This window comes from Epargyreus clarus, unplaced genomic scaffold, assembly GCF_041222505.1.
Source record: "Epargyreus clarus isolate Ecla_fem2 unplaced genomic scaffold, WU_Ecla_fem_2.2 ptg000023l, whole genome shotgun sequence".
Classification (NCBI taxonomy): Eukaryota; Metazoa; Arthropoda; class Insecta; order Lepidoptera; family Hesperiidae; genus Epargyreus; species Epargyreus clarus.
In genome coordinates, this window is record NW_027332230.1 from 7,576,821 (window position 1) to 7,595,935 (window position 19,115).

Sequence of the window (19,115 nt, forward strand, 5' to 3'; positions counted from 1 at the left end):
TATATCATTACTCCCAAGGGATTCATACTAATAAGTGACACCATCAGATAGCATATATATAATACAGGGTGTTTTTTTTTAAATGACTTTTTTCACTTCTTCCACGTTTGGTAATCGGCAGATTATGATGAACTAATCTATGATATTAAAAATAGAAATTGACCGCGCTCGAGCATGCCCAGTCATCCTTTTTTTGGTTGTGCAAATCCCCTGACATAGAAAGCTCATTTATGGTTTAGGATACGCTACAGGGGGTAAAGTATCTCCCGTATCTATCGCGCCTATCGCCTATCGCGAGTCTATCGCGCTCGAGACACTCCCGAAATCCCCTGTTGGGCTCCCCAACTACAACAGATTATACTCACTGCAACTGACAACTTAGCGTCAAGTAACTTGCCAGTTAGAACCCTGATGACCCTGTAATATAATTTTCGGTATATTAAGCTGGAGATTCGGGTTCTAGTCACTGGCATGCATTTAGAATTAGTTGAAGTTACCGTAACTTCGTTTAAAGATTGACTTAAGTTACACAAACACAACTAATTATCCACACCGCAACTGACAAGTTACTTGCTAGTTATAAACTGCAATAGTCCTCTAGTGTAAGTTTCGGTAATTTACGCCAGAGATATAGGATTTAATCACTTACATGCGCTTCTGATTACTCAAATATGTTTTATCGACGAAGATTATTATAAGGGAATCTATATGCTCAAAACTACTTAAAATCTTGTAAGTTTTTAATATTCAGGTGGTAAACGAAAAATACCCGATGGTATGTGGTCACTGTCATCAGATTGCACGGTCATTTAAAGGTGGTAGAACACTTTGTGGTTCGACTCCGGCGGCACCACCGCCACACCTGTTTCTACCTAATAACAGCAGTGTTAGGCGCTGCTGTGTTCCGTTTTGAAGGGTTTGGTAAGGGAGACATACTTTTCCGAGGCGTTCCAGCTTAGTCCTCAGGGGTAGCGGCGCATCTGTGGCTGACCTTAGGTAGGAATATCTAATCCTATCTGGGGTTGAATACAGATGTCCATGGGCGGCAGAAGCCACTTACCATCAGGTGGACTGCATGCTCGTCTGCTACTCCTATATTATAAAAAAATAAAAAGAACGGTAGTTTTACCTGAAATCCTTACCGAGGCATTACCCCACCTGAAGGCTAAGATGTAAAGGTGATAGAACCTTTTGTGTTCAACTCCGACGGCACCACCGCCACACCTACTTCTGCCGCAGAGTGTTACGCGCTGTCGTGTTCTGGTTTGAAGGGTGTGATAAGGTATACATACGTTCCTCGTATGTAAATAAGTTGGCATCCATCCAACCGCAAAAACTGCTTCTCACTGCAAATACGGGTAGCAGTGGTCGAGCCATGCGGGTTTTGGGAAAAACCTTACAAACGTCTTTACTTATCTAGAAACTATTGATCAGATTGAACAAAAAGGAAGCTAATGCATTAATAACCTCTTCTCTTTCTATGCATTTCCTTTCCTTAATACCTTTATGTAACATCATCACATTTAAAACACTTTAACACTCACAGCCCCACACTAGGATTACCTGTGTCGTGGGTGTCATTTACACACACAAAGACGAATACACAAACACCCAGAATACATATTTAAATTCATAATTCAGATATTTGTCTGGCCGGAAATCGAACCTGGAACCCGTTGCGCGTCAGACCGGTATAGTGACCGCACCGCCACACGGGTCGTCTTTATTTTTAATCTTTATTTAATTTTGCAAAGTACGGATTTTCTGATTTATTATTATGGATAGGATTTTGTATAGAAAATCCCGCGGCGCCTGCCACGTATTTGCCAACGGCACAAAGGTATAGATTGCCTCGCGTCAGAATGTCAGGCATAATAGACGAGCACGGCTCCAAGGTATTTACCGCATTCTTAGGAGATTCTGTGTCGTGATTTTCGAGCGAAATGTTATCCAAGCTACAGCATTGCTTACTTGGATTATAAATTTTACTGTGTATTTTTCTTCACTATGTATTGTGTGAAGTAGTGATAGTCGGATTCAACAAGATTCTAACCTCACAATCGGAGGGTCTGACGTTCGATTCCACTCTGATTTTTTCAACTTATGTGCGTAATAAATATCATCATCATCATCACCATCATTACTGTCCCACTGCTGGGCACGGATCTCCTCTCAGAATGACAAGGATCAGGCCATAGTCCAGCGCGCTAGCCAAGTGCGTATTGGTAGACTTCACATACCTTTAATTTTTTTTTTATAAATCTCTCAGGTATGCAGGTTTCGTCACGATGTTTTCCTTCACCGTTTAAGCAAGTGATAATTAATTTCTAATACGTACATAAATTTGAAAATCGGAGGTGCGTGCCTGGGATTTGAACGTCGGACCCCTCGATCGAGAGGCCGCGTTTCTTAACCACTAGGCTATCACTGCTTTTTAATGTAATAAATATAAATTACCAATATTTACAATTTTATTATTCTTATCACTTCATTACTGTTATTTTACTAGGTAATATTTAGTTTCTAACGTTTGAAGTTGGTTCTTTAACGTTATCTAAATTACGAATATACTGTAGCAAACACTTAAATTTATGCCCATTTAAAATCAATGTATCCGTAACTACGTAAGCCATTATACTGCTGTGACAGTGTTAGGGTTGCCAATATGGCAATAACAGAAAAAAATAATAAAATGACTAATTATACAAAACTTTTGCAAAATCACATCTATATTAATAAGAATCTATGCTAATAGGACTTTAATTATACATAATTTATAGTTAAAGATAAATCTGTGGCATTAATATTATAAATTAAATTAATATTGTAATCATAATTTAAAAGTAGTAAATCTGTTCAGAAATATACGAATCTGGAAATTTTTCGATGAAAAGTATAAGTTTTCTTTATAAGTTACATACCTACTTGTTAACCTTGGAGGGTAAATAGATATACCTACTTTACAGCCTGATGGCCTTTATTAATAATCAATCTATCCAATTTTCCCCTATCACAGATCGAACTTTGACAAAGACTAGTAGGAAGAAATTGCCAAATTACGATCTTTAAGCCGTAAAACATTGGATGCATTGTTTATTAACAGTCATAAGTCGCGTGATTTACAAATACGCAGCCCTAGGGGCCCTGTGTGGGCGCACGATGACCTAACGCATTCCCAATAAGACACACTGTGTGCTCTTATTCAGTAACCGACTACACTAGACCTCATTCATATACATATATGATAAAAGCGAGCGTACCTCTTTAAAATAAAATGGATATTTAAACGTACATCCTAATTAAATCAAGAATTATTCATCTTGAGAACACATAATTAATTCAGCTTTAGTCATAATTTTATTACATGACAATTTGATGAGTGATATATTTGGCAAACGGTATGCTGATGTTATTGTGGTTTGTGTCATCGTAAGAAGAACTTGTCTGACGAGAATTCAAACCTACGGGATGAGAAGCGGTTAATGAGAGACTAATTATTCGCGCGACTTTCCGCAGGGCTCGCCTCTGAACTGAATTGCCAGATATCTTTGGGGGCAAAAGTGACATGGCACATTGACAGGGAGAAGTAATATGAGCAACAGTTCTTCAGGTATTATTAACAAAATTGGGACTATTTCTTAATTATAGACAACACGTCCATTTGGATTATTTGTATAGAGTAGCGGCGTTGCATCGCGCGTTGCACGTGGTGTGACGCGCGCAGTGGTTCAGTCAGCGCTAGGTCGCCGGCGCCGGCTGCCACCGACTACCGTGCCTGGTCGCGCAATCGTTAACCACTTACTCACGGCGTAAGCTGCGACTGAACACCTCGCCACCTGTGATCGTGCAACTTGTGATAATACTGTGATAATCGTGATAATGGGCTTCCTAGACGATGTGTCGTTTTCTGTGTTCAAAAAGTGTCCCAACCTCAAACTCAAAAGGAAGTTTGCGCACCGGTGTTCATACAATTTGCCCACGGCGTCCCGAAGGTAAACATGAATGGAATTAATAGTATACTATGACTTGATCTGACGTAAGGACCACGTGGAGTCGTTATCGCATCTGGAGATAATGTGTGTAAATAACTGCATTGTATATAATAATTTATTATCAACATTACGGTCATACGGTTATGTTACCTTAATTAAATCATTGATGTGAATCGAAACTAAGATAAGTCTATGTAAGTACCACATACTATGGCACTAGTGCGTGAAAACGTAAACTTAACGTACCTTTCATGTAATACAATTTCATTAGTTAAGTACATATAAATTAAAGTTACTTTAAAAGACAACATCCAAATCAATTAATACCGATGCGTAAAACTTATCCAAGTTATAGATATAAACAATCGTAAATTGATGTTAATTGTTTTTTATTGAATAAGTTGATTATATATAAATTACCTACGCAGTTATGTTGATGAAGATCTACGCAGTTAATCTTGTATCGATCTAAAAATGACGTAGGCACTGCATGGAATGTCCGTATGTTAATTTATTTTGTTAAAATGTCACACAATTTAAAGGAAGGTACGTGACCACACTGACAAATTGTCGCTTCGCGGAAAACTTGAATTGGTAGAAGTCACTTTTATACCTAGTTATTATATTAAATATATTTCTCTGTTTCATACAGTTTTTCTTAGTAGATCAGAGAATTAAAAATAAATGTTTTAGTAATGCTGTAAAATATACTCAACGATAACGTTGTAAGAAAACAAAAAATATGTTAATTCAAGACCGACACATAACTTAAATTGGAATAAAGCTAACATAATATTACATAAGGACAAAGAAATAAGGGCATTAACATACTGCAATTATGGGTTGAAAGGATCGCGTTTACCTTCGAAGTCCGACGTCACGACACTGATTGCTGTACATGAATTGTAACCGCTTATCAGATGCAGTTAAAGATTTTATGCGATTATGAACAATGTACTCGAAACCAATAATGTTTATTGTGTTTATACACGGTAAACAGTATCAAATAAATCGTTGCATTTTCAACTTGTTTCAAACGATCTCGTAAGTACGTGATTTATAGCATTAAAATCAAAATTTTAATATGCATTTATTTTTGTCATTAGAATTGGTAATTACTCCGAATGGGTGCCTCCCGTTGAAAGATTTTAACGGAGTATGTTAACAGGAATTTGAGGACTTTGAACATGGTAGAACCCTTCATGGTACGGGTCCTTCTGGGGGCACCACTGCTACTTCTATTTCTGCCTTATAACAACTGTGTTAAGTGCTGTTGTGTTCTAATTTGAAAGATGTGGGGTAAGAGAGACATAATTACCCGAGGCGCTTAAAAGTCCTCTGAGGTAGAAATGCATCTCCGGCCGAAGTCACTGTAATTATATCTGAGGTTGATTACAAATGTCTAAAGGCGGCATTGTTCACTTACTATGAAGTGGAGTGCACGCTTATGTACCACTTTATTATAATAAAGAAACTATTTTTTTGTAAAAAGTAGTCTATCACGTAGATAGTGTAAAGTAGAAATAGTTCACCCGTATCGAACATTTGTCTGTAGATAACAAAAAATAAAAAGTTTTATGCTTTCTGTCAGTCGAAAAAGCGAATTTAGAAAATAACTCTTATTTAGGAAACAGGCAGATACATACATTTTAACTCTTTGTTCAGATTTATTTCAACTTGTAACTAGAAATACAAGTTTAAGACAAAATGTTAAACCTTGCCTTTCTGTTTAACCAGATAGGTAATAAGGAAATGGCATCTAGCAAGATGCCATATAAAGACCATCAAGGCCAGTATATCAAGTTGAGAGACGTGAAAGAACAGATACCTACTTCTGAGCAGTAATAGGAGTGTGAATTTTGGGGTTTCCAAGGCCGGTTTAAATCCATGATCTTTAATTTTTCGCATTCATATTTGTGTTGAACAGCGACTAACGAGCTTAAATATGTAAGAAATTTGGAGATCACTTGTGAGCTTCACAATAAAAATGATAATAATCTAAGAATGTTACAGATAATGGAATAATCTAATAAAATGTTGAATGTTCCTGCTTGCACGTAATGGGAAAATACAAATACTTATTTCGGCGTAGGTGAACCCAAAAGTTTAAGGAAAACCTTGGTTATAATAATAAAAAAGCTATCATGCTTGTTTATAAGCATACAGAACCATAATTTGAGTTGAATTTACCTTATTATAGATAGGCTCTTTAAGTACACCTGACTTACCTAACTAAAACCAATAGATATAACCTTATAGATATAACTTAGCTGAAGATAATTTTGACAAATATTAAGATAAAGATTAGATTATTGTAAAACACGTAAAAAATTAATGTTTTAATGGGATTCTTGGGGCAATAATTAGCACTGATTTATTTAGCATTGATTTTGAAGCACAGATCCCCTGGTAATAGTCGAACTTCTAATAGGTAATATGTTGTAATAGTTCGTTAGAAATTCGATGTGAATAGTTCATACATCGAAAACACGACACCGAAAAAGATTAGATCTTTATGATTTAATTTCAATTTAAACATTTAACAAAAATATATACCTAAACAAGATCTAAAAATAAACATGTGTCATATTATCCAATCGCATAATCACACGAATCACAACAACTAATGGTTAGTAGGTAAAACATACCGTAACCGTTTATTATTAACCGTATTTGTAAGATATTCTATATCCTTGTATTTATTACTCATTTATTAAAACATGTTTTAAATGTCGTTACTACGCATTTCTGTGTTTGCTTCGAAAATATGTGTTATGGAGTTTCTTTTGCTGCTTCTTCTCCATAACGAAACACCTGATCGTGAAGAACGTGAAGTAGTGGTAGCTTTATTGACATTCAAAAAGAGCTCTGTAAAGAACCTATTTTTAATAAAAACATTGTATTTGTTTTGATTTGAAAAAAATTGCGGTAAGGCATAAATAGATGAACATGACCCATTCTATCTAAGTCTCAACTCAATTGAGATTGACTTTAGGTAAGGATCCTAGAGTAGATTGTCATGTCAGATGTCCATTAAGAGCTAATTATTTATTAAGGTATAAATATTTTTTTCTCACAAGTATCAGGAACAATAGACATCACACGTCACAAATTATCATTATCAATTACTTGCAGCTTTTTAATTTTCAAGTTTATTTTTAAAAACCGCAACCAAACCCATGTTTACTTGTTGTGATTTCGGCATCCGGCATATTTTTTACACTGTGATATAAATTTACCCGTGAGCTTTTTTATGTTGAACTTCTTTTGGTATAAGGATAAAACACGACGCATAATATTGATATATGAACTTCTATCACGAATTGAGAGAAAAAATAGCCCAATAAAATAGATATGTATATCCCGGATATCTGAAGCAAAACGGCTCCAAAAACAACAGCTCTTTAAGATAAAAGAATTCTTAAAGTAATTTCGGTAAACACACAAAAGGACGATAAAAGAACCCTTTTAATGCCATTGTTATTACACGGAATACTCGGTACGCCGGAACCCGCCCGTGGCGGCGTGACGGCGTGACGGCGTCGGGTCAGCGAGTTCGCATTGACAAGTTAATTGCTTTAATCTCAAATCCTTGTACGGGGACAGAATTTTAAAGGATTGAAAAACAATAATTGCATTTATTTTGCTTAGGTTTTACTTAACGTAAATAGTATAAAGTTGTATATGTACCATTTTAGACTTTAATAATATCATCGCGATATTATCTAATCAATTTTAATAAATATGTGTTACATATTAAATATAATATTTTTGTTTAGAAACTTTAGACTAAACCAAATATACCGTTGTATGAGTAAATTTCAGTAATTTTCTATGTACCTCTAATTCAAAAATATATCAAAGGCGTTCACGCTGTTATTATCTTTTCTGAAATAAGTAGGACACACAAACACACACTTTAGCGTTCAAAGTGGGATCTCACTCCTCGGTAGAACCGCATCTGTGATTAACTTAACAATATTTTTTGGACTTAAGACAAATAAAACCACTTATAATCAGATGTACTGCAAGTTACTTTAAAAAATGGTCGGTAGAACCTTTCATGGTTCAAATGAGTGGGAATCGCCGGCACAAGGATATTTACCTTATTGACAGCGAGGAAAAACGTAAGATATTTTAGTCAGAAAGATGTGACAGAGTGGACACCACAAAGCCAACTTAGTATTAAATTTGATAACATACATAATGTCTGTACCTGCAACGACCACTTATCTTCATATGCCCTTCTTGCTTAACTACTACTTCAACTTAATTTGCTATAGGTACGCATAATATGCAGGAAATAAAACTAGCGATTTTCTGCCTATTTAATTCATTGTACTAGTAGGGAACTATAGTTAGGTAGGTACCCTTTAATGTCATGACCACTGTATGACAGCGGAACGGTGTCGGATCAGTGAGTTTGCATTGAGATGTTAATTGCTATGACCTTAAAACCCAGAGGCTTAGATTGTATACAACAAAAAACGTTTTGTACGTACAATTGCATAATATTTTTCTTATATTACATATAAATTTGTTTCTTTTTGTTGGAGTTATAAAATTAGCCATCACTTGTGTTAAGGGTCAAGGAAAGATCGCCAGAAATGTCTAATTCTTCTCTATGTGTGGGTATATTTTCCAACGTATGAAAAGTACGAATGTACGAATGAACGTAATGTACGAGGTCAACCAATCTGCCCTTTGCGAGCCCATCTGTGGGAAACTAATAATTTAACATTGATATTTGTAAAGCACCTGGATGAAAACTTATAAGTGTCTGAAGTCATGTATTTGACAATATAACAATATTTAATCAAAACAATTGGCATGGGAAATACCTATTGAAAACGATGACTGTTTCATTCATTTCGAATAATTTTGTTGTGGTGATTTAATCTCTTGTAACCTTGTTATTCGCTAGCAATGCCCCCATTGTGGCAAAGTGTTTTGTTTAAGCCCACTTACTGGAACCGACGCCGGAGTACGAGTAATGAAAAATACTTTTTATACTACTCGTAATACCGAGAAATTTCTAAGCCTATGATAGCAACACCACGGTTGATTCATTATACTTATAACAAGCGATCTTATTAAACAAGTAACTTTTAAGACCCGACTTCTATCTCATTAAACTTCCACAATATAAATTAAATTTACTTATTGTGTACTTTGAAGTTTTTAACGCATAAAATAAGTTTAAACAAGAGTTTAATAAAGAAGAATATTTGAATGAATCGAAAGAGCGCAATTATATAAGACGGTCTGTCTTTCAAAATAATAAAATATGTATAAAGTTTTAATTTGTGTCTAAAAAATCTCAAAATGTGTCTAAAACGAATATTATTTTTTCTTATAACTTTTTTCTACATAAATATTAGGTAATGATAATATTCGAAAATTCTTATTTGATTTTTGATTGAGTTTTCTAGTTTAAAAAGTATATAATGTTTGTCAACTAAAATGGTTTTACCCGACTACTTTTAATATACCTATGTATATTTTTATCGTAAATGAATTTTATTTTAACCAATAAATATAATATTTCTCTAAGCTTGTATTTAATTAAATTAAACTGTTTAATCAAAGATATTTTTTTCAAAAACAAACTTTCGATTGAAATATTAAGTTGAAAAACCTGTTCCATCTTTAATCGATAGAACTTTACATACGATAGTACGTGAAAAGGAAAAAAGCCGGCTGAGAACACCTTTCTCGCAATTCTAAATACATTTTCGCAAACGTAGCAAATATAAGTTATTCAACAATATTTCATACACGACACCTGCATAGGAAGTTCTATGAATATGAATCGTTCACACGAATTCATACCACGTACTTCATACAGCATCCAGTGTTCTCTAGATAAAGGAAGTGTTAGAACAATTAGAGCGACACGTCGCCGGTGCTCTAGCTCAGTGTTTTTCAACCTTTTTCTCGGCATGACCCCCTCAATATGTAAAAATCTTTCAACGCCCCCTACTTGTCTGTCGTTGGACTGTGTTCTATTTTTTATTTTATAAACACAATATTTTTATTTATATTCATTATTAGGTGTCAATTAGGTGTTTCAAGTACTATAATAAATACTTGAAACACTCATGTATTACATTGATTTCTTAGCCGAATATCTTTAATTAACATTTTCTTACTTAGAGCAAATTTTTGAACTTCGTATTGTTTTTATTTTCTCTTTTTCATTGAGCTCCGCGACCCTCTTATTGCGACTTTGTGACCCCTAGGGGTTAGCGACTTACGCTTTGAAACACACTGGTCTAGCTTACTGGTACACAAACATTAACTCTCAGAGACGCCGACATGATCCGCTAATGTGTATAATATTTATTTAGGCATTTTTATTTATTTCGTACGATTCTACGTCACATTGGAATGACAGCTGTTAAATTCCCCGACTTGTGATGAGATCCTTATTATTTATGGATCGTATACGGCTTAATTAAGATTTATTACGGTCTTATTTATCAAGATTACTAAACTTATTTATGTTTTAATACGTTGCGTTTTATAGTTTTTGTGATTTTCTTTAAACAGATTATTTCTTTAATTGATTAAACAGCCCAGTGGCTTTTTCATGAAATTAATCCTATCAAATTATGAAATGATTAAGTAAGTGTTGTTGCTAATTTTAAAGTTTAGTACATTTATTGCAATACTTCAACTTGTTTTAATGGTCAAATTTCATACTCATTGACCGCCTGTAAGACTGTTGCTAAATGACCAAGTAGCAATGTAACCTTGACGCTTTCTATTTTTTGGTGTACATTTCATAATATTTCTCTGCAATAGGACCCCAGATTCTGAATGTAGGTCATAAATCATGAGGATAGCTTACTACCAACCAAGAAATAAATTACACTCTCCCTGCTGAACATATCTTCACGTATGAATGCAGAAGTTAATAAATCTTGATACCTTCATGAACCTAAAGAACGATTATTTTGTTGCTTTTTTATAATAAAGAAGCAACAAATGCTCGTAGTTTGCCTGATGGTAAGTGGCTACTGCCGCCCATGGACGTTGTTACCTCTAAGTTGGATCGCCTCTTATACGTATCCCTCCCAATCCATCTCCCTTACAATGTCATTCAAAGCAGAGTACAACGGCGTTTAACTTTACTGTTATTGAGGAGAAACAGGTGTGGCAGTAGCGCCTTCCGATTCGAACCTCTGAGGTTTCTTACACGTTAACTATTTTTTTTATGTATTTTTTTAAATTGTATTTTGGACACAGACAGTCATGTATTACTTTACGACATCTTAACTTAATATAAACACATGTTACCTAGACTTTGAGTGCCAACGATTTGTGTATTAAAACACAATAGACAAGTTTTTAAGTTATTAAATTGTATCTCAAGGTACATTTTAGTGTGTTTTAGTAGTTACATATTACAAGGTATTAGGTATATTTTTTAACATATTTAATAGTTGGCGTAACGTATTTATTATGTTTGTCCTATTTCGATGTCGGTACTAGATTTCACAGAAAAAGATAGATCTTATATTGTTTGTAGTAAAATATGCGTAAGTACCGTTGATTTAGTTTATCGAGAGCGCATTAGCCTTGAGCCATTGCAAACGCAGCGCGCACGTGGGCGCCAACTTTTACCATGAACCTTTTACTATCAAATATCAAGTATTCGTAAGCATCCATATTGCAATTTTACAAGACATTGTGAAGTATATTTTTATAATATGGGAGTAGCAGACGAGCATGCAGTTCACCTGATGGTAAGTGGTTACTGCCGCCCATGGATATCTGTAATCGACCCATGATAGGATTAGATATTCCTACTGGAGGTCGACCACATATGCGCTACTACCCATGAGGAATAAGCTGGGACGCCTCGGAAAAATATGTCTCCCTTACCTATGATACCCTTCAAACACTTCAAACACAGCAGCGCTTAACACTGCTGTTATGAGGCAGAAATAGGTGTGGCGGTGGTGCCGCTGGAGTCGAACCACAAAGGCTTCCACCACCTTAAATATTATGAATTATCCAGCCTTTTCCGATTCATACACAGTTCGATTGACATACGAGTAAAGTCATTGCCGCTCTCCAACTACGAGTATAACAGTTCTACCGACAGTCAGTCACCGTGAATACCTGGAGAAGAAATAAGGACATTATACAAATAAGACTTTCTCAACGAGCTGATACCTCATCTACTCTGGTTAACGAGGTGTGAGAAGTCAGACGTACTTAAATGATTTATTCCAATTAAGTTATTCCTCGTAGATGCACAATACTATCCATATTAGCCCATCTTTACTGGTTTGATGACTGGTAATGGCGATAAGTAATTGCCGTAACGGCTAGATAGTTTAGTCGTAATAGATTAGACCCCCAATCTGGGCGCCCGAGATTCGGTTCCCAGGCACCTCTGATATTTTTAATGATTTATCAATTATGGGCATAGGACAGCATCGGGGGAAACCTGTACACCTAAAAGTTTTTTTTAAAGAAACTCCAATACGCACTTCATCAGTCTGGTGGAATAAGGTCCAAATCCCTACCATGAGGATACCTATCTCCAGAATAAGACAATAATGTATTGACTATTAAAAACTTCAGCTTCAAAAACTAACATAATGCTGCTAAGTACTCTGACGTAAGAAATTCCATATAGGAATTGGCAGCGACAAGTCATCGTGCAATTAAAACAGTGTCCAGCCTAACCTTGTCCTCATACAGAGCCGGTCGGAACACCGGCGTGGAACCGGTTCTCCCCCGTACCGACAGCCCAGTTATTTTGTCAAATAAAACCTTTTTGATATATAGGTAAGCGGTCCTAGACATAATCAATTGTAAAAAAATATGTACAGCTGATTAGCGTAGCGTATTTTATAGCAAATATAGATTATTATTAGGGATTATTAATATTATAAAAATGTATCTATTGTGATTGAAATTATATAGTTACATATATTTTAATAGTTTAATTTCACTGAGGTACAATACAGGTCTGTGTTTAATTTACATAATACTAGCTGACCCGGCAAACGTTGTGTTGCCCTATAAATAAAAAAAAATGTTAAGGGTGAACAACCCTTATCACTTAGGAGTATGAAAAATAGATAGTAGCCGATTCTCAAACCTACTACTACTACAGAATATGCATATACAATTTGGTGAAAATCGGTAAAGCCGTTTAGGTGTACGGTATCTAACTTAAACGAGAATTTTATATATTAGATTATATTGATCTCAATTACTGTAACACTTTATGCCCCAACAAATATAAATTGTCCTAAAAATAACAAGCCCCTTTTCCAAAACGGTAATAACTACACATAACTTCGTTTTTTATTTACTTCAGGAATTTTCAGGTTCGAAAATAAGATCAGTCCTAAAAAGGTCCTCGGATTATCCATGAAATAGGAACATGTAAAGAAGGGTAAGACGGACCCATATCGACTAAATGTATTAAAGATAATAAAAATAGAAAGAGAATTTTCGTTTTTTTATATTTTTGCGAAACAAAATATTCTCGTAATATAGCATAGCAGTGATAGCCTACTTACTTACATATATAGATAGACTTACAAATCGGCTACCAATCGGGGGATCCCAGACATTCACCAGGCAAGTATTAAATTAAATTAACACATGTTAAAGGAAAACATCGTGAGGATACTTACACGTCTGATAACTCTTAAAGAAAAAAAAAGAAAAGTTCTCAAAGATATGTAAGTCTACCAATTCGCGCTAGACCAACATAGGAAATTCTATACCCCGCACACTCATAGAGGAATGCCATGGTTAACTTTTTTATAAGATTCGAACAGCAAACAAGCAAGTAGTCAAGGTGGTGGTATGTTTCCCACCCATAGACGTCTATAAAAAACTCCACATAGAGGTATTCTACAGTCGATCCCAGCTGTCTTGCTTACTCTTGAAGACAAATATCATCGCCGCAATTCCGCCGGCATCCATGCCCTTCCACCAAAACTCATAAACTGCTACAGTCTAGAAATAATTGTGGCCATGGTACATTCTCGATCAAACCACAATAACTTGTTCTACCGCCATTAACCACAATAACATCGATGTTATTCATATACATATATACATTCAATGGTTTATATTCACGATTGAACTTTTGCAATGTCACTCCCGTTCCGATTACTATTATATTAGCGTAAACCGGTGGAAGGAACCATTATACTCCATCGCATTATTCGCCGACATTATCAAAGAATCTCTCATCAATACAATTTAGGTAGTTACACGAGCTTGATAGAACCGTACTCGTTTGAAGAGAAGGTATCTTTTCGAATGGCAAACTTAGACTTAAATAAAATTGAAGTGTCTGTTTACGATGTTGTAATAAAACAATTGTTTTTCTTAACATCTTAAGGGTTACTTTGTTATAAAATTTTGGAACCATGGTAACAGCTGATTCGATTTTGACAGTGCTTTTGTTAAATGAAAATTTTATTACATAGACTGATTTGTTTCTCAGGAAGAAGGGGCTTAAAATAGGACGGAAACACACGGTATAACGGCAAACACCGTTTCTTTTAATATTTTTTTGGAAAGATACTATTAATATAATAAAAAAAATGCCAATAATTAAGAACGACTATACGTATATCATTCTATCTACATCTTGAATAATGTCCGGTGTTTATCAAAGCCTGAGATGCAGATAGTATAAAGTAGTCTTAATTTTATGAGGGATCTTAAAGGCTGGCATGCGTTCCGAAACTCTGGGTAATCACTTAAATCACATAAAAACGAAAACGGGTCAAGGAAAAATGTACCTACACAATACGTGACTGACTGATTTACGTGTTGCTTGATCAATCCGAATAATGTATCCCTTGATAAATTATTTATACAGTAAACATTTCCAGCAAAGTGGAAACTTTACTGCCAATGTAATATGAAAGCTTATCTGTTAGGGCTCGTACACAGAGAGCCTAGCATGACATATAATATTGACGGAAAATTTTCAAAAAATGCAAAATAAAGATTGTCGTCCACATATATAATATGTGTGGCCTCTACCGAGCTGTTCTGTATCATTTCACTTATATTATTTCAGTGGCAGAACCAGTACATTTCGACCGGGCCATAGTTATTGTTTTCATGGCTGACTTACTCATGAGGCGTCCACCTGTTATCGGCTACACGTAGAATCATTGTTGTACATCGAGTTGCTAACAGATCTCAATGACTAGCAGTGACCACTTACCATCAGGTGAACTACAGGCCTGCTTGCTACTTTAATTATAAAAAAATAAAACTTCAACCTACAATGTACTAGACTACAAGGTAACGGCATCCCCGTGCCTTGGGAAGAGCTAATGAACCGTACGCTGTACGTGGTCCACTTCCAGTCGCCGCGCTTACGTCACACTGTCAAGGAGATTCGACGTCGACTTCATCTAAGAATTGCAAACAGTATAATAATATTGATAGTTCTCCCACGTTTGCATCTCCACGTTTGCTTCATCATTTGTTATAGCGATTAAATCAACTATCAATTTTAAGTACTTAACGTTAACTAACACTTAATAATATTTTTATTATTCGACTGTTAATCAATATGATTTTTTTTCTTTTATTATTCATGTAAAGAGTTATTTATGTAAAGTGCCTGGATTAGTTACTAAATTGGTATTAAAATACGCTAAAACACAATATAATATATGTACATAATCGGAAGGCGTTTTACCTTAATTATTCTAAAGTACGCAACCTCTACGAATCTTATCTTTGGATGAAATTATAGGTGTCCCTGTCCATAAGCTGCAATGGTCACGTAACATTTACATTAATATACCTGTTTGCTAGTTCTACCATATAAAATGAACATATCTCATGGACACACATTCAATGAGAAAACTAGAACAAGTTACTCATGACACGCTGTCATACAACTTTACTATAGCGAGCAATCACGCCTTTATCGCCATGCATCGTGTTGATACTATTATCGAAATTAATACTTTCATAACTTTGCCGTCAACCTGTCGTTGTAGATTGTTTCATGCACAGACGATTCGCCAGCTTAGCATACATATCTGTACGAACTTAAAATTATAGAAATGCCTTACAAAATTATAATTGCAATAAATTATATAAGCGTCTAAAATTTTACTGGGTGAATATTTTGCTATAGGTTCTGATAAAGCTATGGGTAGTAAGTTCTACTAATATGAAAATTGATTTTTTTATGAGTTTGATCGCGATTTGTGCTCTCAATTAAAGATTATTATCATATCCAATTGATTAACTGCGATGCTTATGTATCGATAAAGTAAGACATCCTTAATCGGATCATAAAATATTGGATTAATAAAAGAGCTTAGGATTTTCTCTCTTCCGTTTAATTCACCTTTAAAATGAAACGTAACTTTTAAACTTCCACTCTACGTGAAAGGATTTCATTTTCATTGCAGACAATTATAAAACTGAGTCAGCGGATAATATCAACTGTATCAATACATTATGAAACATCTGCTCATTTTGAATACAAGTTTCACAATCCTTTACGCGATAGTATTTTGAGTACAACATATTCCCGCCACAATTTTATGTAGGTACACTTTCTGGAAAAATTAAAATGAAACACTTATAGTTGTTAATAAACGAAGTGATATTAAATATCATTAAATTATATTTAGGTATATAATAATACATTATAATTATCTTATATTCAAAATCAATCAAAAGAATAGGTTAGTTAGGCACTATTTGTTAACTAAATAAGATTAGATAAGAATTAATATTGTCAATTTTGCTATAACTTTTTTCTCTTAACTATCTGATTATTTGCAATTTACATAACATACATATTAAATTTAGCCGTTGTAGCTTAAACTAAAGCTATTACAATTAAATGATATCCATCAAAAGGACCAAAAAGCAATTATGTATAGTATAAAGTTTACGCCGATGCCTAATAACGATTTATCTCCTGTAGAATCTGTCTGAACTTCTCTCTGGCTTGTAAAACTACTATTCCTATCGTTTATTACCCTAAACTACTAACTTTACAATAGACTATGTTTTGAGTTATTCCTCTGAGACCTCTATTGTTCCTTCTTTTGGTGCTTAATTTTGAGTTGAGGGTGAGTACATAATTATGTGATACCTACTCTGTGATAATAAACAGTCCTCTCTTGCCACCAATACTTAAAATTGAGGAAATAATAATTAAACATAGTCAAGTATTGTCTGATCTAGTCTTTTCCTATGCTAATAGTTTTGTAATCGACGTTGCCATAGTATAAGCAACTATAGCCTATAATAAATCACCATCCGTTACAGACACGCATGACTGCTATAAGCATGGTGTCGGAACGGTTGTGGTTTCGATTCCGTTACGATATCCCTCAGAGACTAAGTGTACAGTATATTTTTTTAAGTACATAGTATTCTAAAAATGGGTTATGTATGAAGATACGTAGAAGTATGTTTTGCAGAACATGTGGTTCATTGACTTCAGCTAAGTAAGATGTAAAAGAAATAAAAAGGAATTAGAGTCCTGTGCTAAAATAAAGTCATTCTCCGATATAAAACATTTTGAAACCCCACCAGGAATTGTAATCTTAAAACATCAAACCAAAAATGAAGAACCTAATTTGTAAAGTAAATTGTAAAATCATTGTAAACTGAAACAACGTTATTAAACATTACAGGTATTTATTACAACAGTGATAACAAACAATTTTACAAAGTTACAAGATATCTTAAATTACGTACTAGCGACGTCAATAGAAGGAAGAGTCAGGGTCTTGCATCCACAGTTGCAGCAAAGCCAGCTGTTAGTGCTAGGGACCAGGTGTTCACTACTGACGCACTCAAGATGGAACTGAGACGCGCAGCGGCTGCACTTAATAGACGCACAACCCTCCATGGTACGTTTGCAGAAGGCACAGTCCATAATGATAAATTATCTGGAAATTTAAAACAGGTCTTTTATATCATACAAGTACCAAATGAGCATATATCCCCCACCTAATAGTGAAAACTCCTGAGGACTAAGTTGGAACACCCTATATACTAGTACATATCTCTTGCGTACGCTCGTAGAAGGCATAGTCTATAATGATGAAATGTAATCTAGTAATATAAGACAGACTTTTTATATTATATAAATAGTAGCACATGGGCATATAATCCACCGGATGGTGAAAACACCTGAGGACCAAGTTGGAACACCCTGTATAAAAATCTCTTGCCGCACTAAACATTAAACAATACTACAGCGCATATCACTATTTAAGATAAGGCATATAGAATCACGAAGAGCTCTACTAATTTTAAAACCACCTATCTAATGAAGCCAACTTAAATACAGGAATTACTTAATAAATTCATAGCTTACGTGCGATAAATTGATTGATTACAATTAAATTGGTTTTTAACACTTTTTAATTTTTTATTTTATTTTAAATAAGAAATTTCTTAGTTCGTGTGTCTTGTCTCGATCTTTCAGTTGGATATAAATAAAAGACGGGGATGAAAGATCCAAAAAGAACGTCCGCGAAACTTGAATTTGATTTTCTTTTTCAGAAAATTCAATAGGTTCCCACAAACAGTTCTGCTTAAAATTTTCTTAATTCGGACAAAGCACGTAAGATAAATTTTGAAATATGTCAACTGAGTATGCTCTCATGTCTAAAGGTAAATCACTTTGACGTTTGAATGATAAAATACTTCCAACATTTCTAAATACACATTTCTAAACAAATTTGAGTTCTTTAAAGGGTGAGTATGAAAATTTAGTGAGTTTATTATCATTATTATTTTCCTAAAACGCTTATTTTACTTTAACGCAATTAAAAATTACATAAAACTCAATTATAGAACACAACATAAATATCAAAAACTTCGAACCAATTTTTCCTATGAAAGTCTTGTCTTGTAGACACATAATTATTATTGGTATAATTATCATCGAATCTTCATATTTACTTCTTATATAGGTAATATTTGTATGTCCTATAATTAAATATACTTCTCTGAAACGGCTCGGTGGAATTTCATTAAGAATGAGGAAGATTCACGATATCAGCTTAGTCTATGGATATAAGTAAATTCTTATTTTAGGGAATGAGCACTTAGGGAATAAGCATTTAAACT

General features: G+C 34.5%; 1 protein-coding gene and 1 long non-coding RNA gene across 7 annotated transcripts in view; one reads left to right on the forward strand and one right to left on the reverse strand.

Moving 5' to 3' along the window:
- Positions 1 to 19,115, forward strand: part of rdgA (retinal degeneration A) — a 219,286-nt gene that overhangs the window by 149,360 nt on the left and 50,811 nt on the right. The window lies entirely within an intron of this gene.
- Positions 17,653 to 18,646, reverse strand: LOC140751788 (uncharacterized). Its single transcript, XR_012103381.1, has 2 exons — positions 18,358 to 18,646; positions 17,653 to 17,926 (listed from the first exon to the last, which is right to left on the reverse strand). It is a non-coding gene; the product is annotated as an uncharacterized LOC140751788 (long non-coding RNA).